The sequence below is a fragment of the Pleurodeles waltl genome, unplaced genomic scaffold, assembly GCF_031143425.1.
Source record: "Pleurodeles waltl isolate 20211129_DDA unplaced genomic scaffold, aPleWal1.hap1.20221129 scaffold_72, whole genome shotgun sequence".
NCBI classification, from domain to species: Eukaryota; Metazoa; Chordata; class Amphibia; order Caudata; family Salamandridae; genus Pleurodeles; species Pleurodeles waltl.
Window position 1 is genome coordinate 342453 of NW_027150393.1, and position 25978 is coordinate 368430.

At 48.8% G+C, this 25978-nt stretch overlaps 9 non-coding genes across 9 annotated transcripts; all 9 read right to left on the reverse strand.

Annotated features, from left to right (window-relative positions):
- TRNAV-CAC (transfer RNA valine (anticodon CAC)) lies at nucleotides 1-73 on the reverse strand. Its single transcript has one exon. It is a non-coding gene; the product is annotated as a tRNA-Val (tRNA).
- Nucleotides 74-3572: 3499 nt separating this feature from the next.
- On the reverse strand, nucleotides 3573-3645 carry TRNAV-CAC (transfer RNA valine (anticodon CAC)). Its single transcript has one exon. It is a non-coding gene; the product is annotated as a tRNA-Val (tRNA).
- Nucleotides 3646-6726: 3081 nt separating this feature from the next.
- TRNAL-CAA (transfer RNA leucine (anticodon CAA)) lies at nucleotides 6727-6838 on the reverse strand. The gene is made up of 2 exons: nucleotides 6801-6838; nucleotides 6727-6772 (listed from the first exon to the last, which is right to left on the reverse strand). It is a non-coding gene; the product is annotated as a tRNA-Leu (tRNA).
- A 3890-nt stretch (nucleotides 6839-10728) lies between these two features.
- TRNAV-CAC (transfer RNA valine (anticodon CAC)) lies at nucleotides 10729-10801 on the reverse strand. Its single transcript has one exon. It is a non-coding gene; the product is annotated as a tRNA-Val (tRNA).
- Nucleotides 10802-14312: 3511 nt separating this feature from the next.
- Nucleotides 14313-14385, reverse strand: TRNAV-CAC (transfer RNA valine (anticodon CAC)). The gene has a single exon. It is a non-coding gene; the product is annotated as a tRNA-Val (tRNA).
- A 3499-nt stretch (nucleotides 14386-17884) lies between these two features.
- Nucleotides 17885-17957, reverse strand: TRNAV-CAC (transfer RNA valine (anticodon CAC)). The gene has a single exon. It is a non-coding gene; the product is annotated as a tRNA-Val (tRNA).
- Nucleotides 17958-21038: 3081 nt separating this feature from the next.
- On the reverse strand, nucleotides 21039-21150 carry TRNAL-CAA (transfer RNA leucine (anticodon CAA)). Its single transcript has 2 exons — nucleotides 21113-21150; nucleotides 21039-21084 (listed from the first exon to the last, which is right to left on the reverse strand). It is a non-coding gene; the product is annotated as a tRNA-Leu (tRNA).
- Nucleotides 21151-25041: 3891 nt separating this feature from the next.
- TRNAV-CAC (transfer RNA valine (anticodon CAC)) lies at nucleotides 25042-25114 on the reverse strand. Its single transcript has one exon. It is a non-coding gene; the product is annotated as a tRNA-Val (tRNA).
- A 388-nt stretch (nucleotides 25115-25502) lies between these two features.
- On the reverse strand, nucleotides 25503-25574 carry TRNAP-AGG (transfer RNA proline (anticodon AGG)). The gene has a single exon. It is a non-coding gene; the product is annotated as a tRNA-Pro (tRNA).
- Nucleotides 25575-25978: the final 404 nt, after the last annotated feature.

A 25978-nucleotide genomic window follows, 5' to 3' on the forward strand; every position in this document is an offset into this window, starting at 1 on the left:
TGTTTCTGCCCGGTCTCGAACCGGGAACCTTTCGCGTGTGAGGCAAACGTGATAACCACTACACTACAGAAACAAGCTTGCTGGTTTGACTGAAGGAGCACAGTTCCCCTCATATGTCTGCACGATTTCCTCTATACTTTATCAGCAGTTGCTCGGAATGTGAGGGGTAAGTGTGAAAATTGCAGCGGTGTCAGCCAGCATGCATACACTCAGACGTCCTGAAAAATCCCACAGCTGCGGGCAGAGACAGACAAATATCTGATGCCTAAATGCCAGGAAGGAGAGCCTGTGAAATCATCACACAGGGCGCACTGAGAGCAAGCAGGAAGGAAGCCAAGGCATTGTAATCCATTTTTCGCCTGAGGCAAAAAATATGTTTTGCGCAACAATGCTTCGAGTGGAATGAGAAATGTTGAGGGGTTGTGTATTTTGAGCTGGATTTGATTGTTTTCCGCTAAAATGGGCTCGTCCGGGATTTGAACCTGGGACCTCTCGCACCCTAATCGAGAATCATACCCCTAGACCAACGAGCCTGGGCACAGAAATGCAACAGCTCCGACCCTGCTCGGAGGGTTGGTGACAGAGAATGGGAGACTACATCCCAAAGCAAGAAACTGCACATGGTGCTCTCTTCTGCAGTACGACTAGAGTCATTTGCATGGTCTTCATCGAACATGACATAAAAAGCCTCTATCCTTTAGACATTTTGGCCCAGATTTACAAGAAAATGACTAAGCGCGACGCTGTGCCAAATTTGCAAGCCCCACGCGCCGTCATTTTCAAAATGCAGGGAAGCGCCGTATTTAGTAGAATACAGCGCACCCCTGTGCTTCCCCCTGCGCCAGCTCTAAATTAGCTGCTGAGCGCCAACGCAGCCGTTCTTGCACCATGGTACAAGGATGACTGCGTTGAGGGGGAAATTGTTTTTGTGCAGGAAGGGACACCTTCCTGCCCAAAAAAAAAATCTTCAATGGTGATTTGCTCTTACTTCTATGTGTGCTGCAGAATGCATCACACATAGAAAGAGCAAAAACAAGGAGAAATGAAAACATTTCTCCTCAGTGCGCCACTCTAACGACACCCCTGGGATGGTGTTGGATTTTGGTGCTGACGCAGATTTACGCCAACTCCTAAATCTGGAGCAGCATCAAAATGCTATGGTGTTGCTGTGGCACACTCCCAACAACACCCATTGCACGCCCCTTCCAGGGAACGCGCTGCGTGCTAAGGGGCCGTATTTACAAGGTGGTGTTAAGCCACAAAAAGTGGCTGAACGCCATCTTGTAAATACCGCGCAGTGCATAGTGCCACCGGGGCGTCACTAAAAGTGATGCTCCGGTGGCGATAGGGCCTTGTAAGTCTGGCACTTTATTTGCTCAAGGTGTGTGTTCTTGGTGAGGGCAGGAAAGCTATTTTCGCTCTCGTACCTTCCTTCCTTGGCTGGCTTGAATGCTGTAGGCTCAGGCTTCATTGCAAAGGTCAAACAGTGAGCAACTGACTGCCGTAAGCTGGCGCAACTCCTCTTGGTGAGCTGTGACAGATGCCCCAGGAGCGTAGTACCTCACGATGGTGAGGGATAGACACAGTCTCTTTTATCTCAGCTTGCCTGTCAGGTGAGGCAGGAAATGCAAATACTGTGAAAAAGCCCAGCGACTCGAACCAGGGACCTTTCGCATGTGAGGTGCGCATGATAACCAGTACACTACAGAAACAGACACACTTGCCGGCTTGCTTCATGTGGCTATGCATTGTACTGGAACCACCACACTATGGAAACAGACACACCTGCTTGCTTTATGTGGCTATGCATTGGACTGGGATGCAAGGATGAGGGCCAATGTTCATGACGCTCAAAGCTGAGCCTTCCGGAACACGATCTCTTCCCTTGGAAGAAAGGAACTGGGATCACTTTCATTCCAAGAGGAGATTTCAGAACTGGACCCGAAATTACCATGGAGAAGCACTGTGCATTTAATGTTCCTACGAGCACTGCTGCTCCAGCACAGAAAAGCAGTTGCAAAGAAATCTCGCATACCTTCATGATGCTGAACCGTCTCGACGCCAGTATAAAGCATGTATTGCATTGCAACATGACATCTTACAAGAGTGAAAAGCAGAAATACTCCTGTTTAAAACACAGACTGAACCTATAAAGGTAGGGGTTTGTCTGGGATTTGAACCGAGGTCCTCTCACACCCGAAGCGAGAATCATACCCCTATACCAACTAGACTGCCGCTGCATAGTCATTTGAAACATCTTCTGAAGCGTCTTTCCGAAAAGCAGGGCCATTTGGAGGCTCTCTCTCTCTAAGCGTGCCATAGCAATTGATGTTTTCTGTCAAGGATTTTTTGTTTGTCTCTAGCAAGGCAAGAGGTAGTCAAAATGCCCTGTGCCAGTGAGCTGAACTAGGGCACTGATGTGAAAAGCAGACCCTTTCTGGTAGTTGTAACCCGCTGCAAGTCATGGACCCTTGCACCTTAGACTTCCCAACCAGAAGCACTGAAGGGCCTGCTAGCTCTTGAGCCAGAGGAGCATGCCTCTTGGATTCAAGCACACTTGCTCGATCAGGCTCGATCAGGCGAGATTTATATTAGTGGCTCATAGGCCTGAAACACTCACCTGGGAGACGCAGGGTGGCTGATTTCCCGGAATGGCCCTTGATGGGGAAATCACCTCCTTTCCCCCGCCTCATTTCAGAATTGTGTGCTAGTCGCAAGACAGTGTTCAGGGGTTCATGGGTACTGCCTACTCCCAGCTGCCTCTCTGTCTTCTTCATGTAAATTGCAAGTCACGAGGAGGCACCATTGCCAATATGCTCCGCCCACCTAACCAAGAAACCTAGTTTGAGCTTGTCGGCCTGTGTTGTTGCAGGGGCAGTGTCTTCTTTGCCCAAAAGGTGGCAGGAGAGCCTCACTTCAAACGATAGAATCAACTGCTTAAGTAGAAACCAGCATGGTAGTTACTGTCATAAAGTGCAGCTCTATCAGAAGGTGTGCCTGAGACGCCCCTTCCAGTAATACACAGAATTTTGATTGAGGGCCCAGCCGATGGGTTGGTGGATTTCTCCTCACATGCCACAGCAGCTTCCAAAGATAGTGGTGTGAGGAGCTGGCTCTGCAAGCAGAGCAAGATTTAAGGGAAGAAAATACACCTGTTAGAAGTGGGATTTGAACCCACGCCTCCATGAAGAGACCAGAAGGCTCAGCTTCACTGAAGATCAAGCTCTCTTGAGTCTGGCGCCTTAGACCACTCGGCCATCCTGACAGCCAAAACAGTGTGCAGGTCGGACTCTTCAGTCTGCACTTGTTGATTTTGCCGCTTGCAATGTTCCTATCAAAGTCACAGCTTTAAAGGCCCCACAATATAACATGGCCAAGAAAAAAAAAAAAAAACAGAACAAGAAACAATGCACATGCACGACCACCGAGGGATGGAGATAACTTTTTAGCGTCCTGCAATAGTAAAGCACGTTTTACACAGGTCACAAGTTTTTAAAGGTCATTTCTGTCTAAGTGTGCATTGAGAGAGACTGAGGTTTTAGGGAGCAAACACAAAAGCTGCTGCTGCCAAGTGTTTCTGCCCGGTCTCGAACCGGGAACCTTTCGCGTGTGAGGCAAACGTGATAACCACTACACTACAGAAACAAGCTTGCTGGTTTGACTGAAGGAGCACAGTTCCCCTCATATGTCTGCACGATTTCCTCTATACTTTATCAGCAGTTGCTCGGAATGCGAGGGGTAAGTGTGAAAATTGCAGCGGTGTCAGCCAGCATGCATACACTCAGACGTCCTGAAAAATCCCACAGCTGCGGGCAGAGACAGACAAATATCTGATGCCTAAATGCCAGGAAGGAGAGCCTGTGAAATCATCACACAGGGCGCACTGAGAGCAAGCAGGAAGGAAGCCAAGGCATTGTAATCCATTTTTCGCCTGAGGCAAAAAATATGTTTTGCGCAACAATGCTTCGAGTGGAATGAGAAATGTTGAGGGGTTGTGTATTTTGAGCAGGATTTGATTGTTTTCCGCTAAAATGGGCTCGTCCGGGATTTGAACCTGGGACCTCTCGCACCCTAATCGAGAATCATACCCCTAGACCAACGAGCCTGGGCACAGAAATGCAACAGCTCCGACCCTGCTCGGAGGGTTGGTGACAGAGAGTGGGAGACTACATCCCAAAGCAAGAAACTGCACATGGTGCTCTCTTCTGCAGTACGACTAGAGTCATTTGCATGGTCTTCATCGAACATGACATAAAAAGCCTCTATCCTTTAGACATTTTGGCCCAGATTTACAAGAAAATGACTAAGCGCGACGCTGTGCCAAATTTGCAAGCCCCACGCGCCGTCATTTTCAAAATGCAGGGAAGCGCCGTATTTAGTAGAATACAGCGCACCCCTGTGCTTCCCCCTGCGCCAGCTCTAAATTAGCTGCTGAGCGCCAACGCAGCCGTTCTTGCACCATGGTACAAGGATGACTGCGTTGAGGGGGAAATTGTTTTTGTGCAGGAAGGGACACCTTCCTGCCCAAAAAAAAAATCTTCAATGGTGATTTGCTCTTACTTCTATGTGTGCTGCAGAATGCATCACACATAGAAAGAGCAAAAACAAGGAGAAATGAAAACATTTCTCCTCAGTGCGCCACTCTAACGACACCCCTGGGATGGCGTTGGATTTTGGTGCTGACGCAGATTTACGCCAACTCCTAAATCTGGAGCAGCATCAAAATGCTATGGTGTTGCTGTGGCACACTCCCAACAACACCCATTGCACGCCCCTTCCAGGGAACGCGCTGCGTGCTAAGGGGCCGTATTTACAAGGTGGTGTTAAGCCACAAAAAGTGGCTGAACGCCATCTTGTAAATACCGCGCAGTGCATAGTGCCACCGGGGCGTCACTAAAAGTGATGCTCCGGTGGCGATAGGGCCTTGTAAGTCTGGCACTTTATTTGCTCAAGGTGTGTGTTCTTGGTGAGGGCAGGAAAGCTATTTTCGCTCTCGTACCTTCCTTCCTTGGCTGGCTTGAATGCTGTAGGCTCAGGCTTCATTGCAAAGGTCAAACAGTGAGCAACTGACTGCCGTAAGCTGGCGCAACTCCTCTTGGTGAGCTGTGACAGATGCCCCAGGAGCGTAGTACCTCACGATGGTGAGGGATAGACACAGTCTCTTTTATCTCAGCTTGCCTGTCAGGTGAGGCAGGAAATGCAAATACTGTGAAAAAGCCCAGCGACTCGAACCAGGGACCTTTCGCATGTGAGGTGCGCATGATAACCACTACACTACACAAACAGACACACTTGCCGGCTTGCTTCATGTGGCTATGCATTGTACTGGAACCACCACACTATGGAAACAGACACACCTGCTTGCTTTATGTGGCTATGCATTGGACTGGGATGCAAGGATGAGGGCCAATGTTCATGACGCTCAAAGCTGAGCCTTCCGGAACACGATCTCTTCCCTTGGAAGAAAGGAACTGGGATCACTTTCATTCCAAGAGGAGATTTCAGAACTGGACCCGAAATTACCATGGAGAAGCACTGTGCATTTAATGTTCCTACGAGCACTGCTGCTCCAGCACAGAAAAGCAGTTGCAAAGAAATCTCGCATACCTTCATGATGCTGAACCGTCTCGACGCCAGTATAAAGCATGTATTGCATTGCAACATGACATCTTACAAGAGTGAAAAGCAGAAATACTCCTGTTTAAGACACAGACTGAACCTATAAAGGTAGGGGTTTGTCTTGGATTTGAACCGAGGTCCTCTCACACCCGAAGCGAGAATCATACCCCTATACCAACTAGACTGCCGCTGCATAGTCATTTGAAACATCTTCTGAAGCGTCTTTCCGAAAAGCAGGGCCATTTGGAGGCTCTCTCTCTCTAAGCGTGCCATAGCAATTGATGTTTTCTGTCAAGGATTTTTTGTTTGTCTCTAGCAAGGCAAGAGGTAGTCAAAATGCCCTCTGCCAGTGAGCTGAACTAGGGCACTGATGTGAAAAGCAGACCCTTTCTGGTAGTTGTAACCCGCTGCAAGTCATGGACCCTTGCACCTTAGACTTCCCAACCAGAAGCACTGAAGGGCCTGCTAGCTCTTGAGCCAGAGGAGCATGCCTCTTGGATTCAAGCACACTTGCTCGATCAGCGCTCGATGAGGCGAGATTTATATTAGTGGCTCATAGGCCTGAAACACTCACCTGGGAGACGCAGGGTGGCTGATTTCCCGGAATGGCCCTTGATGGGGAAATCACCTCCTTTCCCCCGCCTCATTTCAGAATTGTGTGCTAGTCGCAAGACAGTGTTCAGGGGTTCATGGGTACTGCCTAATCCCAGCTGCCTCTCTGTCTTCTTCATGTAAATTGCAAGTCACGAGGAGGCACCATTGCCAATATGCTCCGCCCACCTAACCAAGAAACCTAGTTTGAGCTTGTCTGCCTGTGTTGTTGCAGGGGCAGTGTCTTCTTTGCCCAAAAGGTGGCAGGAGAGCCTCACTTCAAACGATAGAATCAACTGCTTAAGTAGAAACCAGCATGGTAGTTACAGTCATAAAGTGCAGCTCTAACAGAAGGTGTGCCTGAGACGCCCCTTCCAGTAATACACAGAATTTTGATTGAGGGCCCAGCCGATGGGTTGGTGGATTTCTCCTCACATGCCACAGCAGCTTCCAAAGATAGTGGTGTGAGGAGCTGGCTCTGCAAGCAGAGCAAGATTTAAGGGAAGAAAATACACCTGTCAGAAGTGGGATTTGAACCCACGCCTCCATGAAGAGACCAGAAGGCTCAGCTTCACTGAAGATCAAGCTCTCTTGAGTCTGGCGCCTTAGACCACTCGGCCATCCTGACAGCCAAAACAGTGTGCAGGTCGGACTCTTCAGTCTGCACTTGTTGATTTTGCCGCTTGCAATGTTCCTATCAAAGTCACAGCTTTAAAGGCCCCACAATATAACATGGCCAAGAAAAAAAAAAAAAAACAGAACAAGAAACAATGCACATGCACGACCACCGAGGGATGCAGATAACTTTTTAGCGTCCTGCAATAGTAAAGCACGTTTTACACAGGTCACAAGTTTTTAAAGGTCATTTCTGTCTAAGTGTGCATTGAGAGAGACTGAGGTTTTAGGGAGCAAACACAAAAGCTGCTGCTGCCAAGTGTTTCTGCGCGGTCTCGAACCGGGGACCTTTCACGTGTGAGGCGAACGTGATAACCACTACACTACAGAAACAAGCTTGCTGGTTTGACTGAAGGAGCACAGTTCCCCTCATATGTTTGCACGATTTCCTCTATACTTTATCAGCAGTTGCTCGGAATGCGAGGGGTAAGTGTGAAAATTGCAGCGGTGTCAGCCAGCATGCATACACTCAGACGTCCTGAAAAATCCCACAGCTGCGGGCAGAGACAGACAAATATCTGATGCCTAAATGCCAGGAAGGAGAGCCTGTGAAATCATCACACAGGGCGCACTGAGAGCAAGCAGGAAGGAAGCCAAGGCATTGTAATCCATTTTTCGCCTGAGGCAAAAAATATGTTTTGCGCAACAATGCTTCGAGTGGAATGAGAAATGTTGAGGGGTTTTGTATTTTGAGCAGGATTTGATTGTTTTCCGCTAAAATGGGCTCGTCCAGGATTTAAACCCGGGACCTCTGGCACCCTAAGCGAGAATCATACCCCTAGACCAACGAGCCTGGGCACAGAAATGCAACGGCTCCGACCCTGCTCGGAGGGTTGGTGACAGAGAGTGGGAGACTACATCCCAAAGCAAGAAACTGCACATGGTGCTCTCTTCTGCAGTACGACTAGAGTCATTTGCATGGTCTTCATCGAACATGACATAAAAAGCCTCTATCCTCTAGACATTTTGGCCCAGATTTACAAGAAAATGACTAAGCGCGACGCTGTGCCAAATTTGCAAGCCCCACGCGCCGTCATTTTCAAAATGCAGGGAAGCACCGTATTTAGTAGAATACAGCGCACCCCTGTGCTTCCCCCTGCGCCAGCTCTAAATTAGCTGCTGAGCGCCAACGCAGCCGTTCTTGCACCATGGTACAAGGATGACTGCGTTGAGGGGGAAATTGTTTTTGTGCAGGAAGGGACACCTTCCTGCCCAAAAAAAAAATCTTCAATGGTGATTTGCTCTTACTTCTATGTGTGCTGCAGAATGCATCACACATAGAAAGAGCAAAAACAAGGAGAAATGAAAACATTTCTCCTCAGTGCGGCACTCTAACGACACCCCTGGGATGGCGTTGGATTTTGGTGCTGACGCAGATTTACGCCAACTCCTAAATCTGGAGCAGCATCAAAATGCTATGGTGTTGCTGTGGCACACTCCCAACAACACCCATTGCACGCCCCTTCGAGGGAACGCGCTGCGTGCTAAGGGGCCGTATTTACAAGGTGGTGTTAAGCCACAAAAAGTGGCTGAACGCCATCTTGTAAATACCGCGCAGTGCATAGTGCCACCGGGGCGTCACTAAAAGTGATGCTCCGGTGGCGATAGGGCCTTGTAAGTCTGGCACTTTATTTGCTCAAGGTGTGTGTTCTTGGTGAGGGCAGGAAAGCTATTTTCGCTCTCGTACCTTCCTTCCTTGGCTGGCTTGAATGCTGTAGGCTCAGGCTTCATTGCAAAGGTCAAACAGTGAGCAACTGACTGCCGTAAGCTGGCGCAACTCCTCTTGGTGAGCTGTGACAGATGCCCCAGGAGCGTAGTACCTCACGATGGTGAGGGATAGACACAGTCTCTTTTATCTCAGCTTGCCTGTCAGGTGAGGCAGGAAATGCAAATACTGTGAAAAAGCCCAGCGACTCGAACCAGGGACCTTTCGCATGTGAGGTGCGCATGATAACCACTACACTACACAAACAGACACACTTGCCGGCTTGCTTCATGTGGCTATGCATTGTACTGGAACCACCACACTATGGAAACAGACACACCTGCTTGCTTTATGTGGCTATGCATTGGACTGGGATGCAAGGATGAGGGCCAATGTTCATGACGCTCAAAGCTGAGCCTTCCGGAACACGATCTCTTCCCTTTGAAGAAAGGAACTGGGATCACTTTCATTCCAAGAGGAGATTTCAGAACTGGACCCGAAATTACCATGGAGAAGCACTGTGCATTTAATGTTCCTACGAGCACTGCTGCTCCAGCACAGAAAAGCAGTTGCAAAGAAATCTCGCATACCTTCATGATGCTGAACCGTCTCGACGCCAGTATAAAGCATGTATTGCATTGCAACATGACATCTTACAAGAGTGAAAAGCAGAAATACTCCCGTTTAAAACACAGACTGAACCTATAAAGGTAGGGGTTTGTCTGGGATTTGAACCGAGGTCCTCTCACACCCGAAGCGAGAATCATATCCCTATACCAACTAGACTGCCGCTGCATAGTCATTTGAAACATCTTCTGAAGCGTCTTTCCGAAAAGCAGGGCCATTTGGAGGCTCTCTCTCTCTAAGCGTGCCATAGCAATTGATGTTTTCTGTCAAGGATTTTTTGTTTGTCTCTAGCAAGGCAAGAGGTAGTCAAAATGCCCTGTGCCAGTGAGCTGAACTAGGGCACTGATGTGAAAAGCAGACCCTTTCTGGTAGTTGTAACCCGCTGCAAGTCATGGACCCTTGCACCTTAGGCTTCCCAACCAGAAGCACTGAAGGGCCTGCTAGCTCTTGAGCCAGAGGAGCATGCCTCTTGGATTCAAGCACACTTGCTCGATCAGCGCTCGATCAGGCTTGATCAGGCGAGATTTATATTAGTGGCTCATAGGCCTGAAACACTCACCTGGGAGACGCAGGGTGGCTGATTTCCCGGAATGGCCCTTGATGGGGAAATCACCTCCTTTCCCCCGCCTCATTTCAGAATTGTGTGCTAGTCGCAAGACAGTGTTCAGGGGTTCATGGGTACTGCCTACTCCCAGCTGCCTCTCTGTCTTCTTCATGTAAATTGCAAGTCACGAGGAGGCACCATTGCCAATATGCTCCGCCCACCTAACCAAGAAACCTAGTTTGAGCTTGTCTGCCTGTGTTGTTGCAGGGGCAGTGTCTTCTTTGCCCAAAAGGTGGCAGGAGAGCCTCACTTCAAACGATAGAATCAACTGCTTAAGTAGAAACCAGCATGGTAGTTACTGTCATAAAGTGCAGCTCTATCAGAAGGTGTGCCTGAGACGCCCCTTCCAGTAATACACAGAATTTTGATTGAGGGCCCAGCCGATGGGTTGGTGGATTTCTCCTCACATGCCACAGCAGCTTCCAAAGATAGTGGTGTGAGGAGCTGGCTCTGCAAGCAGAGCAAGATTTAAGGGAAGAAAATACACCTGTTAGAAGTGGGATTTGAACCCACGCCTCCATGAAGAGACCAGAAGGCTCAGCTTCACTGAAGATCAAGCTCTCTTGAGTCTGGCGCCTTAGACCACTCGGCCATCCTGACAGCCAAAACAGTGTGCAGGTCGGACTCTTCAGTCTGCACTTGTTGATTTTGCCGCTTGCAATGTTCCTATCAAAGTCACAGCTTTAAAGGCCCCACAATATAACATGGCCAAGAAAAAAAAAAAAAAACAGAACAAGAAACAATGCACATGCACGACCACCGAGGGATGCAGATAACTTTTTAGCGTCCTGCAATAGTAAAGCACGTTTTACACAGGTCACAAGTTTTTAAAGGTCATTTCTGTCTAAGTGTGCATTGAGAGAGACTGAGGTTTTAGGGAGCAAACACAAAAGCTGCTGCTGCCAAGTGTTTCTACCCGGTCTCGAACCGGGGACCTTTCGCGTGTGAGGCAAACGTGATAACCACTACACTACAGAAACAAGCTTGCTGGTTTGACTGAAGGAGCACAGTTCCCCTCATATGTCTGCACGATTTCCTCTATACTTTATCAGCAGTTGCTCGGAATGCGAGGGGTAAGTGTGAAAATTGCAACGGTGTCAGCCAGCATGCATACACTCAGACGTCCTGAAAAATCCCACAGCTGTGGGCAGAGACAGACAAATATCTGATGCCTAAATGCCAGGAAGGAGAGCCTGTGAAATCATCACACAGGGCGCACTGAGAGCAAGCAGGAAGGAAGCCAAGGCATTGTAATCCATTTTTCGCCTGAGGCAAAAAATATGTTTCGCGCAACAATGCTTCGAGTGGAATGAGAAATGTTGAGGGGTTGTGTATTTTGAGCAGGATTTGATTGTTTTCCGCTAAAATGGGCTCGTCCGGGATTTGAACCTGGGACCTCTCGCACTCTGATCGAGAATCATACCCCTAGACCAACGAGCCTGGGCACAGAAATGCAACAGCTCCGACCCTGCTCGGAGGGTTGGTGACAGAGAGTGGGAGACTACATCCCAAAGCAAGAAACTGCACATGGTGCTCTCTTCTGCAGTACGACTAGAGTCATTTGCATGGTCTTCATCGAACATGACATAAAAAGCCTCTATCCTTTAGACATTTTGGCCCAGATTTACAAGAAAATGACTAAGCGCGACGCTGTGCCAAATTTGCAAGCCCCACGCGCCGTCATTTTCAAAATGCAGGGAAGCGCCGTATTTAGTAGAATACAGCGCACCCCTGTGCTTCCCCCTGCGCCAGCTCTAAATTAGCTGCTGAGCGCCAACGCAGCCGTTCTTGCACCATGGTACAAGGATGACTGCGTTGAGGGGGAAATTGTTTTTGTGCAGGAAGGGACACCTTCCTGCCCAAAAAAAAAATCTTCAATGGTGATTTGCTCTTACTTCTATGTGTGCTGCAGAATGCATCACACATAGAAAGAGCAAAAACAAGGAGAAATGAAAACATTTCTCCTCAGTGCGGCACTCTAACGACACCCCTGGGATGGCGTTGGATTTTGGTGCTGACGCAGATTTACGCCAACTCCTAAATCTGGAGCAGCATCAAAATGCTATGGTGTTGCTGTGGCACACTCCCAACAACACCCATTGCACGCCCCTTCCAGGGAACGCGCTGCGTGCTAAGGGGCCGTATTTACAAGGTGGTGTTAAGCCACAAAAAGTGGCTGAACGCCATCTTGTAAATACCGCGCAGTGCATAGTGCCACCGGGGCGTCACTAAAAGTGATGCTCCGGTGGCGATAGGGCCTTGTAAGTCTGGCACTTTATTTGCTCAAGGTGTGTGTTCTTGGTGAGGGCAGGAAAGCTATTTTCGCTCTCGTACCTTCCTTCCTTGGCTGGCTTGAATGCTGTAGGCTCAGGCTTCATTGCAAAGGTCAAACAGTGAGCAACTGACTGCCGTAAGCTGGCGCAACTCCTCTTGGTGAGCTGTGACAGATGCCCCAGGAGCGTAGTACCTCACGATGGTGAGGGATAGACACAGTCTCTTTTATCTCAGCTTGCCTGTCAGGTGAGGCAGGAAATGCAAATACTGTGAAAAAGCCCAGCGACTCGAACCAGGGACCTTTCGCATGTGAGGTGCGCATGATAACCACTACACTACACAAACAGACACACTTGCCGGCTTGCTTCATGTGGCTATGCATTGTACTGGAACCACCACACTATGGAAACAGACACACCTGCTTGCTTTATGTGGCTATGCATTGGACTGGGATGCAAGGATGAGGGCCAATGTTCATGACGCTCAAAGCTGAGCCTTCCGGAACACGATCTCTTCCCTTGGAAGAAAGGAACTGGGATCACTTTCATTCCAAGAGGAGATTTCAGAACTGGACCCGAAATTACCATGGAGAAGCACTGTGCATTTAATGTTCCTACGAGCACTGCTGCTCCAGCACAGAAAAGCAGTTGCAAAGAAATCTCGCATACCTTCATGATTCCTGAACCGTCTCGACGCCAGTATAAAGCATGTATTGCATTGCAACATGACATCTTACAAGAGTGAAAAGCAGAAATACTCCCGTTTAAAACACAGACTGAACCTATAAAGGTAGGGGTTTGTCTGGGATTTGAACCGAGGTCCTCTCACACCCGAAGCGAGAATCATACCCCTATACCAACTAGACTGCCGCTGCATAGTCATTTGAAACATCTTCTGAAGCGTCTTTCCGAAAAGCAGGGCCATTTGGAGGCTCTCTCTCTCTAAGCGTGCCATAGCAATTGATGTTTTCTGTCAAGGATTTTTTGTTTGTCTCTAGCAAGGCAAGAGGTAGTCAAAATGCCCTGTGCCAGTGAGCTGAACTAGGGCACTGATGTGAAAAGCAGACCCTTTCTGGTAGTTGTAACCCGCTGCAAGTCATGGACCCTTGCACCTTAGACTTCCCAACCAGAAGCACTGAAGGGCCTGCTAGCTCTTGAGCCAGAGGAGCATGCCTCTTGGATTCAAGCACACTTGCTCGATCAGCGCTCGATCAGGCTTGATCAGGCGAGATTTATATTAGTGGCTCATAGGCCTGAAACACTCACCTGGGAGACGCAGGGTGGCTGATTTCCCGGAATGGCCCTTGATGGGGAAATCACCTCCTTTCCCCCGCCTGATTTCAGAATTGTGTGCTAGTCGCAAGACAGTGTTCAGGGGTTCATGGGTACTGCCTACTCCCAGCTGCCTCTCTGTCTTCTTCATGTAAATTGCAAGTCACGAGGAGGCACCATTGCCAATATGCTCCGCCCACCTAACCAAGAAACCTAGTTTGAGCTTGTCTGCCTGTGTTGTTGCAGGGGCAGTGTCTTCTTTGCCCAAAAGGTGGCAGGAGAGCCTCACTTCAAACGATAGAATCAACTGCTTAAGTAGAAACCAGCATGGTAGTTACTGTCATAAAGTGCAGCTCTATCAGAAGGTGTGCCTGAGACGCCCCTTCCAGTAATACACAGAATTTTGATTGAGGGCCCAGCCGATGGGTTGGTGGATTTCTCCTCACATGCCACAGCAGCTTCCAAAGATAGTGGTGTGAGGAGCTGGCTCTGCAAGCAGAGCAAGATTTAAGGGAAGAAAATACACCTGTTAGAAGTGGGATTTGAACCCACGCCTCCATGAAGAGACCAGAAGGCTCAGCTTCACTGAAGATAAAGCTCTCTTGAGTCTGGCGCCTTAGACCACTCGGCCATCCTGACAGCCAAAACAGTGTGCAGGTCGGACTCTTCAGTCTGCACTTGTTGATTTTGCCGCTTGCAATGTTCCTATCAAAGTCACAGCTTTAAAGGCCCCACAATATAACATGGCCAAGAAAAAAAAAAAAAAACAGAACAAGAAACAATGCACATGCACGACCACCGAGGGATGCAGATAACTTTTTAGCGTCCTGCAATAGTAAAGCACGTTTTACACAGGTCACAAGTTTTTAAAGGTCATTTCTGTCTAAGTGTGCATTGAGAGAGACTGAGGTTTTAGGGAGCAAACACAAAAGCTGCTGCTGCCAAGTGTTTCTGCCCGGTCTCGAACCGGGAACCTTTCGCGTGTGAGGCAAACGTGATAACCACTACACTACAGAAACAAGCTTGCTGGTTTGACTGAAGGAGCACAGTTCCCCTCATATGTCTGCACGATTTCCTCTATACTTTATCAGCAGTTGCTCGGAATGTGAGGGGTAAGTGTGAAAATTGCAGCGGTGTCAGCCAGCATGCATACACTCAGACGTCCTGAAAAATCCCACAGCTGCGGGCAGAGACAGACAAATATCTGATGCCTAAATGCCAGGAAGGAGAGCCTGTGAAATCATCACACAGGGCGCACTGAGAGCAAGCAGGAAGGAAGCCAAGGCATTGTAATCCATTTTTCGCCTGAGGCAAAAAATATGTTTTGCGCAACAATGCTTCGAGTGGAATGAGAAATGTTGAGGGGTTGTGTATTTTGAGCTGGATTTGATTGTTTTCCGCTAAAATGGGCTCGTCCGGGATTTGAACCTGGGACCTCTCGCACCCTAATCGAGAATCATACCCCTAGACCAACGAGCCTGGGCACAGAAATGCAACAGCTCCGACCCTGCTCGGAGGGTTGGTGACAGAGAATGGGAGACTACATCCCAAAGCAAGAAACTGCACATGGTGCTCTCTTCTGCAGTACGACTAGAGTCATTTGCATGGTCTTCATCGAACATGACATAAAAAGCCTCTATCCTTTAGACATTTTGGCCCAGATTTACAAGAAAATGACTAAGCGCGACGCTGTGCCAAATTTGCAAGCCCCACGCGCCGTCATTTTCAAAATGCAGGGAAGCGCCGTATTTAGTAGAATACAGCGCACCCCTGTGCTTCCCCCTGCGCCAGCTCTAAATTAGCTGCTGAGCGCCAACGCAGCCGTTCTTGCACCATGGTACAAGGATGACTGCGTTGAGGGGGAAATTGTTTTTGTGCAGGAAGGGACACCTTCCTGCCCAAAAAAAAAATCTTCAATGGTGATTTGCTCTTACTTCTATGTGTGCTGCAGAATGCATCACACATAGAAAGAGCAAAAACAAGGAGAAATGAAAACATTTCTCCTCAGTGCGCCACTCTAACGACACCCCTGGGATGGCGTTGGATTTTGGTGCTGACGCAGATTTACGCCAACTCCTAAATCTGGAGCAGCATCAAAATGCTATGGTGTTGCTGTGGCACACTCCCAACAACACCCATTGCACGCCCCTTCCAGGGAACGCGCTGCGTGCTAAGGGGCCGTATTTACAAGGTGGTGTTAAGCCACAAAAAGTGGCTGAACGCCATCTTGTAAATACCGCGCAGTGCATAGTGCCACCGGGGCGTCACTAAAAGTGATGCTCCGGTGGCGATAGGGCCTTGTAAGTCTGGCACTTTATTTGCTCAAGGTGTGTGTTCTTGGTGAGGGCAGGAAAGCTATTTTCGCTCTCGTACCTTCCTTCCTTGGCTGGCTTGAATGCTGTAGGCTCAGGCTTCATTGCAAAGGTCAAACAGTGAGCAACTGACTGCCGTAAGCTGGCGCAACTCCTCTTGGTGAGCTGTGACAGATGCCCCAGGAGCGTAGTACCTCACGATGGTGAGGGATAGACACAGTCTCTTTTATCTCAGCTTGCCTGTCAGGTGAGGCAGGAAATGCAAATACTGTGAAAAAGCCCAGCGACTCGAACCAGGGACCTTTCGCATGTGAGGTGCGCATGATAACCAGTACACTACAGAAACAGACACACTTGCCGGCTTGCTTCATGTGGCTATGCATTGTACTGGAACCACCACACTATGGAAACAGACACACCTGCTTGCTTTATGTGGCTATGCATTGGACTGGGATGCAAGGATGAGGGCCAATGTTCATGACGCTCAAAGCTGAGCCTTCCGGAACACGATCTCTTCCCTTGGAAGAAAGGAACTGGGATCACTTTCATTCCAAGAGGAGATTTCAGAACTGGACCCGAAATTACCATGGAGAAGCACTGTGCATTTAATGTTCCTACGAGCACTGCTGCTCCAGCACAGAAAAGCAGTTGCAAAGAAATCTCGCATACCTTCATGATGCTGAACCGTCTCGACGCCAGTATAAAGCATGTATTGCATTGCAACATGACATCTTACAAGAGTGAAAAGCAGAAATACTCCTGTTTAAAACACAGACTGAACCTATAAAGGTAGGGGTTTGTCTGGGATTTGAACCGAGGTCCTCTCACACCCGAAGCGAGAATCATACCCCTATACCAACTAGACTGCCGCTGCATAGTCATTTGAAACATCTTCTGAAGCGTCTTTCCGAAAAGCAGGGCCATTTGGAGGCTCTCTCTCTCTAAGCGTGCCATAGCAATTGATGTTTTCTGTCAAGGATTTTTTGTTTGTCTCTAGCAAGGCAAGAGGTAGTCAAAATGCCCTGTGCCAGTGAGCTGAACTAGGGCACTGATGTGAAAAGCAGACCCTTTCTGGTAGTTGTAACCCGCTGCAAGTCATGGACCCTTGCACCTTAGACTTCCCAACCAGAAGCACTGAAGGGCCTGCTAGCTCTTGAGCCAGAGGAGCATGCCTCTTGGATTCAAGCACACTTGCTCGATCAGGCTCGATCAGGCGAGATTTATATTAGTGGCTCATAGGCCTGAAACACTCACCTGGGAGACGCAGGGTGGCTGATTTCCCGGAATGGCCCTTGATGGGGAAATCACCTCCTTTCCCCCGCCTCATTTCAGAATTGTGTGCTAGTCGCAAGACAGTGTTCAGGGGTTCATGGGTACTGCCTACTCCCAGCTGCCTCTCTGTCTTCTTCATGTAAATTGCAAGTCACGAGGAGGCACCATTGCCAATATGCTCCGCCCACCTAACCAAGAAACCTAGTTTGAGCTTGTCGGCCTGTGTTGTTGCAGGGGCAGTGTCTTCTTTGCCCAAAAGGTGGCAGGAGAGCCTCACTTCAAACAATAGAATCAACTGCTTAAGTAGAAACCAGCATGGTAGTTACTGTCATAAAGTGCAGCTCTATCAGAAGGTGTGCCTGAGACGCCCCTTCCAGTAATACACAGAATTTTGATTGAGGGCCCAGCCGATGGGTTGGTGGATTTCTCCTCACATGCCACAGCAGCTTCCAAAGATAGTGGTGTGAGGAGCTGGCTCTGCAAGCAGAGCAAGATTTAAGGGAAGAAAATACACCTGTTAGAAGTGGGATTTGAACCCACGCCTCCATGAAGAGACCAGAAGGCTCAGCTTCACTGAAGATCAAGCTCTCTTGAGTCTGGCGCCTTAGACCACTCGGCCATCCTGACAGCCAAAACAGTGTGCAGGTCGGACTCTTCAGTCTGCACTTGTTGATTTTGCCGCTTGCAATGTTCCTATCAAAGTCACAGCTTTAAAGGCCCCACAATATAACATGGCCAAGAAAAAAAAAAAAAAACAGAACAAGAAACAATGCACATGCACGACCACCGAGGGATGGAGATAACTTTTTAGCGTCCTGCAATAGTAAAGCACGTTTTACACAGGTCACAAGTTTTTAAAGGTCATTTCTGTCTAAGTGTGCATTGAGAGAGACTGAGGTTTTAGGGAGCAAACACAAAAGCTGCTGCTGCCAAGTGTTTCTGCCCGGTCTCGAACCGGGAACCTTTCGCGTGTGAGGCAAACGTGATAACCACTACACTACAGAAACAAGCTTGCTGGTTTGACTGAAGGAGCACAGTTCCCCTCATATGTCTGCACGATTTCCTCTATACTTTATCAGCAGTTGCTCGGAATGCGAGGGGTAAGTGTGAAAATTGCAGCGGTGTCAGCCAGCATGCATACACTCAGACGTCCTGAAAAATCCCACAGCTGCGGGCAGAGACAGACAAATATCTGATGCCTAAATGCCAGGAAGGAGAGCCTGTGAAATCATCACACAGGGCGCACTGAGAGCAAGCAGGAAGGAAGCCAAGGCATTGTAATCCATTTTTCGCCTGAGGCAAAAAATATGTTTTGCGCAACAATGCTTCGAGTGGAATGAGAAATGTTGAGGGGTTGTGTATTTTGAGCAGGATTTGATTGTTTTCCGCTAAAATGGGCTCGTCCGGGATTTGAACCTGGGACCTCTCGCACCCTAATCGAGAATCATACCCCTAGACCAACGAGCCTGGGCACAGAAATGCAACAGCTCCGACCCTGCTCGGAGGGTTGGTGACAGAGAGTGGGAGACTACATCCCAAAGCAAGAAACTGCACATGGTGCTCTCTTCTGCAGTACGACTAGAGTCATTTGCATGGTCTTCATCGAACATGACATAAAAAGCCTCTATCCTTTAGACATTTTGGCCCAGATTTACAAGAAAATGACTAAGCGCGACGCTGTGCCAAATTTGCAAGCCCCACGCGCCGTCATTTTCAAAATGCAGGGAAGCGCCGTATTTAGTAGAATACAGCGCACCCCTGTGCTTCCCCCTGCGCCAGCTCTAAATTAGCTGCTGAGCGCCAACGCAGCCGTTCTTGCACCATGGTACAAGGATGACTGCGTTGAGGGGGAAATTGTTTTTGTGCAGGAAGGGACACCTTCCTGCCCAAAAAAAAAATCTTCAATGGTGATTTGCTCTTACTTCTATGTGTGCTGCAGAATGCATCACACATAGAAAGAGCAAAAACAAGGAGAAATGAAAACATTTCTCCTCAGTGCGCCACTCTAACGACACCCCTGGGATGGCGTTGGATTTTGGTGCTGACGCAGATTTACGCCAACTCCTAAATCTGGAGCAGCATCAAAATGCTATGGTGTTGCTGTGGCACACTCCCAACAACACCCATTGCACGCCCCTTCCAGGGAACGCGCTGCGTGCTAAGGGGCCGTATTTACAAGGTGGTGTTAAGCCACAAAAAGTGGCTGAACGCCATCTTGTAAATACCGCGCAGTGCATAGTGCCACCGGGGCGTCACTAAAAGTGATGCTCCGGTGGCGATAGGGCCTTGTAAGTCTGGCACTTTATTTGCTCAAGGTGTGTGTTCTTGGTGAGGGCAGGAAAGCTATTTTCGCTCTCGTACCTTCCTTCCTTGGCTGGCTTGAATGCTGTAGGCTCAGGCTTCATTGCAAAGGTCAAACAGTGAGCAACTGACTGCCGTAAGCTGGCGCAACTCCTCTTGGTGAGCTGTGACAGATGCCCCAGGAGCGTAGTACCTCACGATGGTGAGGGATAGACACAGTCTCTTTTATCTCAGCTTGCCTGTCAGGTGAGGCAGGAAATGCAAATACTGTGAAAAAGCCCAGCGACTCGAACCAGGGACCTTTCGCATGTGAGGTGCGCATGATAACCACTACACTACACAAACAGACACACTTGCCGGCTTGCTTCATGTGGCTATGCATTGTACTGGAACCACCACACTATGGAAACAGACACACCTGCTTGCTTTATGTGGCTATGCATTGGACTGGGATGCAAGGATGAGGGCCAATGTTCATGACGCTCAAAGCTGAGCCTTCCGGAACACGATCTCTTCCCTTGGAAGAAAGGAACTGGGATCACTTTCATTCCAAGAGGAGATTTCAGAACTGGACCCGAAATTACCATGGAGAAGCACTGTGCATTTAATGTTCCTACGAGCACTGCTGCTCCAGCACAGAAAAGCAGTTGCAAAGAAATCTCGCATACCTTCATGATGCTGAACCGTCTCGACGCCAGTATAAAGCATGTATTGCATTGCAACATGACATCTTACAAGAGTGAAAAGCAGAAATACTCCTGTTTAAGACACAGACTGAACCTATAAAGGTAGGGGTTTGTCTTGGATTTGAACCGAGGTCCTCTCACACCCGAAGCGAGAATCATACCCCTATACCAACTAGACTGCCGCTGCATAGTCATTTGAAACATCTTCTGAAGCGTCTTTCCGAAAAGCAGGGCCATTTGGAGGCTCTCTCTCTCTAAGCGTGCCATAGCAATTGATGTTTTCTGTCAAGGATTTTTTGTTTGTCTCTAGCAAGGCAAGAGGTAGTCAAAATGCCCTGTGCCAGTGAGCTGAACTAGGGCACTGATGTGAAAAGCAGACCCTTTCTGGTAGTTGTAACCCGCTGCAAGTCATGGACCCTTGCACCTTAGACTTCCCAACCAGAAGCACTGAAGGGCCTGCTAGCTCTTGAGCCAGAGGAGCATGCCTCTTGGATTCAAGCACACTTGCTCGATCAGCGCTCGATGAGGCGAGATTTATATTAGTGGCTCATAGGCCTGAAACACTCACCTGGGAGACGCAGGGTGGCTGATTTCCCGGAATGGCCCTTGATGGGGAAATCACCTCCTTTCCCCCGCCTCATTTCAGAATTGTGTGCTAGTCGCAAGACAGTGTTCAGGGGTTCATGGGTACTGCCTAATCCCAGCTGCCTCTCTGTCTTCTTCATGTAAATTGCAAGTCACGAGGAGGCACCATTGCCAATATGCTCCGCCCACCTAACCAAGAAACCTAGTTTGAGCTTGTCTGCCTGTGTTGTTGCAGGGGCAGTGTCTTCTTTGCCCAAAAGGTGGCAGGAGAGCCTCACTTCAAACGATAGAATCAACTGCTTAAGTAGAAACCAGCATGGTAGTTACTGTCATAAAGTGCAGCTCTAACAGAAGGTGTGCCTGAGACGCCCCTTCCAGTAATACACAGAATTTTGATTGAGGGCCCAGCCGATGGGTTGGTGGATTTCTCCTCACATGCCACAGCAGCTTCCAAAGATAGTGGTGTGAGGAGCTGGCTCTGCAAGCAGAGCAAGATTTAAGGGAAGAAAATACACCTGTCAGAAGTGGGATTTGAACCCACGCCTCCATGAAGAGACCAGAAGGCTCAGCTTCACTGAAGATCAAGCTCTCTTGAGTCTGGCGCCTTAGACCACTCGGCCATCCTGACAGCCAAAACAGTGTGCAGGTCGGACTCTTCAGTCTGCACTTGTTGATTTTGCCGCTTGCAATGTTCCTATCAAAGTCACAGCTTTAAAGGCCCCACAATATAACATGGCCAAGAAAAAAAAAAAAAAACAGAACAAGAAACAATGCACATGCACGACCACCGAGGGATGCAGATAACTTTTTAGCGTCCTGCAATAGTAAAGCACGTTTTACACAGGTCACAAGTTTTTAAAGGTCATTTCTGTCTAAGTGTGCATTGAGAGAGACTGAGGTTTTAGGGAGCAAACACAAAAGCTGCTGCTGCCAAGTGTTTCTGCGCGGTCTCGAACCGGGGACCTTTCACGTGTGAGGCGAACGTGATAACCACTACACTACAGAAACAAGCTTGCTGGTTTGACTGAAGGAGCGCAGTTCCCCTCATATGTTTGCACGATTTCCTCTATACTTTATCAGCAGTTGCTCGGAATGCGAGGGGTAAGTGTGAAAATTGCAGCGGTGTCAGCCAGCATGCATACACTCAGACGTCCTGAAAAATCCCACAGCTGCGGGCAGAGACAGACAAATATCTGATGCCTAAATGCCAGGAAGGAGAGCCTGTGAAATCATCACACAGGGCGCACTGAGAGCAAGCAGGAAGGAAGCCAAGGCATTGTAATCCATTTTTCGCCTGAGGCAAAAAATATGTTTTGCGCAACAATGCTTCGAGTGGAATGAGAAATGTTGAGGGGTTTTGTATTTTGAGCAGGATTTGATTGTTTTCCGCTAAAATGGGCTCGTCCAGGATTTAAACCCGGGACCTCTGGCACCCTAAGCGAGAATCATACCCCTAGACCAACGAGCCTGGGCACAGAAATGCAACGGCTCCGACCCTGCTCGGAGGGTTGGTGACAGAGAGTGGGAGACTACATCCCAAAGCAAGAAACTGCACATGGTGCTCTCTTCTGCAGTACGACTAGAGTCATTTGCATGGTCTTCATCGAACATGACATAAAAAGCCTCTATCCTTTAGACATTTTGGCCCAGATTTACAAGAAAATGACTAAGCGCGACGCTGTGCCAAATTTGCAAGCCCCACGCGCCGTCATTTTCAAAATGCAGGGAAGCACCGTATTTAGTAGAATACAGCGCACCCCTGTGCTTCCCCCTGCGCCAGCTCTAAATTAGCTGCTGAGCGCCAACGCAGCCGTTCTTGCACCATGGTACAAGGATGACTGCGTTGAGGGGGAAATTGTTTTTGTGCAGGAAGGGACACCTTCCTGCCCAAAAAAAAAATCTTCAATGGTGATTTGCTCTTACTTCTATGTGTGCTGCAGAATGCATCACACATAGAAAGAGCAAAAACAAGGAGAAATGAAAACATTTCTCCTCAGTGCGCCACTCTAACGACACCCCTGGGATGGCGTTGGATTTTGGTGCTGACGCAGATTTACGCCAACTCCTAAATCTGGAGCAGCATCAAAATGCTATGGTGTTGCTGTGGCACACTCCCAACAACACCCATTGCACGCCCCTTCCAGGGAACGCGCTGCGTGCTAAGGGGCCGTATTTACAAGGTGGTGTTAAGCCACAAAAAGTGGCTGAACGCCATCTTGTAAATACCGCGCAGTGCATAGTGCCACCGGGGCGTCACTAAAAGTGATGCTACGGTGGCGATAGGGCCTTGTAAGTCTGGCACTTTATTTGCTCAAGGTGTGTGTTCTTGGTGAGGGCAGGAAAGCTATTTTCGCTCTCGTACCTTCCTTCCTTGGCTGGCTTGAATGCTGTAGGCTCAGGCTTCATTGCAAAGGTCAAACAGTGAGCAACTGACTGCCGTAAGCTGGCGCAACTCCTCTTGGTGAGCTGTGACAGATGCCCCAGGAGCGTAGTACCTCACGATGGTGAGGGATAGACACAGTCTCTTTTATCTCAGCTTGCCTGTCAGGTGAGGCAGGAAATGCAAATACTGTGAAAAAGCCCAGCGACTCGAACCAGGGACCTTTCGCATGTGAGGTGCGCATGATAACCACTACACTACACAAACAGACACACTTGCCGGCTTGCTTCATGTGGCTATGCATTGTACTGGAACCACCACACTATGGAAACAGACACACCTGCTTGCTTTATGTGGCTATGCATTGGACTGGGATGCAAGGATGAGGGCCAATGTTCATGACGCTCAAAGCTGAGCCTTCCGGAACACGATCTCTTCCCTTGGAAGAAAGGAACTGGGATCACTTTCATTCCAAGAGGAGATTTCAGAACTGGACCCGAAATTACCATGGAGAAGCACTGTGCATTTAATGTTCCTACGAGCACTGCTGCTCCAGCACAGAAAAGCAGTTGCAAAGAAATCTCGCATACCTTCATGATTCCTGAACCGTCTCGACGCCAGTATAAAGCATGTATTGCATTGCAACATGACATCTTACAAGAGTGAAAAGCAGAAATACTCCCGTTTAAAACACAGACTGAACCTATAAAGGTAGGGGTTTGTCTGGGATTTGAACCGAGGTCCTCTCACACCCGAAGCGAGAATCATACCCCTATACCAACTAGACTGCCGCTGCATAGTCATTTGAAACATCTTCTGAAGCGTCTTTCCGAAAAGCAGGGCCATTTGGAGGCTCTCTCTCTCTAAGCGTGCCATAGCAATTGATGTTTTCTGTCAAGGATTTTTTGTTTGTCTCTAGCAAGGCAAGAGGTAGTCAAAATGCCCTGTGCCAGTGAGCTGAACTAGGGCACTGATGTGAAAAGCAGACCCTTTCTGGTAGTTGTAACCCGCTGCAAGTCATGGACCCTTGCACCTTAGACTTCCCAACCAGAAGCACTGAAGGGCCTGCTAGCTCTTGAGCCAGAGGAGCATGCCTCTTGGATTCAAGCACACTTGCTCGATCAGCGCTCGATCAGGCTTGATCAGGCGAGATTTATATTAGTGGCTCATAGGCCTGAAACACTCACCTGGGAGACGCAGGGTGGCTGATTTCCCGGAATGGCCCTTGATGGGGAAATCACCTCCTTTCCCCCGCCTGATTTCAGAATTGTGTGCTAGTCGCAAGACAGTGTTCAGGGGTTCATGGGTACTGCCTACTCCCAGCTGCCTCTCTGTCTTCTTCATGTAAATTGCAAGTCACGAGGAGGCACCATTGCCAATATGCTCCGCCCACCTAACCAAGAAACCTAGTTTGAGCTTGTCTGCCTGTGTTGTTGCAGGGGCAGTGTCTTCTTTGCCCAAAAGGTGGCAGGAGAGCCTCACTTCAAACGATAGAATCAACTGCTTAAGTAGAAACCAGCATGGTAGTTACTGTCATAAAGTGCAGCTCTATCAGAAGGTGTGCCTGAGACGCCCCTTCCAGTAATACACAGAATTTTGATTGAGGGCCCAGCCGATGGGTTGGTGGATTTCTCCTCACATGCCACAGCAGCTTCCAAAGATAGTGGTGTGAGGAGCTGTCTCTGCAAGCAGAGCAAGATTTAAGGGAAGAAAATACACCTGTTAGAAGTGGGATTTGAACCCACGCCTCCATGAAGAGACCAGAAGGCTCAGCTTCACTGAAGATCAAGCTCTCTTGAGTCTGGCGCCTTAGACCACTCGGCCACCCTGACAGCCAAAACAGTGTGCAGGTCGGACTCTTCAGTCTGCACTTGTTGATTTTGCCGCTTGCAATGTTCCTATCAAAGTCACAGATTTAAAGGCCCCACAATATAACATGGCCAAGAAAAAAAAAAAAAAACAGAACAAGAAACAATCCACATGCACGACCACCGAGGGATGCAGATAACTTTTTAGCGTCCTGCAATAGTAAAGCACGTTTTACACAGGTCACAAGTTTTTAAAGGTCATTTCTGTCTAAGTGTGCATTGAGAGAGACTGAGGTTTTAGGGAGCAAACACAAAAGCTGCTGCTGCCAAGTGTTTCTGCCCAGTCTCGAACCGGGGACCTTTCGCGTGTGAGGCGAAAGTGATAACCACTACACTACAGAAACAAGCTTGCTGGTTTGACTGAAGGAGCACAGTTCCCCTCATATGTCTGCACGATTTCCTCTATACTTTATCAGCAGTTGCTCGGAATGCGAGGGGTAAGTGTGAAAATTGCAGCGGTGTCAGCCAGCATGCATACACTCAGACGTCCTGAAAAATCCCACAGCTGCGGGCAGAGACAGACAAATATCTGATGCCTAAATGCCAGGATGGAGAGCCTGTGAAATCATCACACAGGGCGCACTGAGAGCAAGCAGGAAGGAAGCCAAGGCATTGTAATCCATTTTTCGCCTGAGGCAAAAAATATGTTTTGCGCAACAATGCTTCGAGTGGAATGAGAAATGTTGAGGGGTTTTGTAGTTTGAGCAGGATTTGATTGTTTTCCGCTAAAATTGGCTTGTCCGGGATTTGAACCCGGGACCTCTCGCACCCTAAGCGAGAATCATACCCCTAGACCAACGAGCCTGGGCACAGAAATGCAACGGCTCCGACCTTGCTCGGAGGGTTGGTGACAGAGAGTGGGAGACTACATCCCAAAGCAAGAAACTGCACATGGTGCTCTCTTCTGCAGTACGACTAGAGTCATTTGCATGGTCTTCACCGAACATGACATAAAAAGCCTCTATCCTTTAGACATTTTGGCCCAGATTTACAAGAAAATGACTAAGCGCGACGCTGTGCCAAATTTGCAAGCCCCACGCGCCGTCATTTTCAAAATGCAGGGAAGCGCCGTATTTAGTAGAATACAGCGCACCCCTGTGCTTCCCCCTGCGCCAGCTCTAAATTAGCTGCTGAGCGCCAACGCAGCCGTTCTTGCACCATGGTACAAGGATGACTGCGTTGAGGGGGAAATTGTTTTTGTGCAGGAA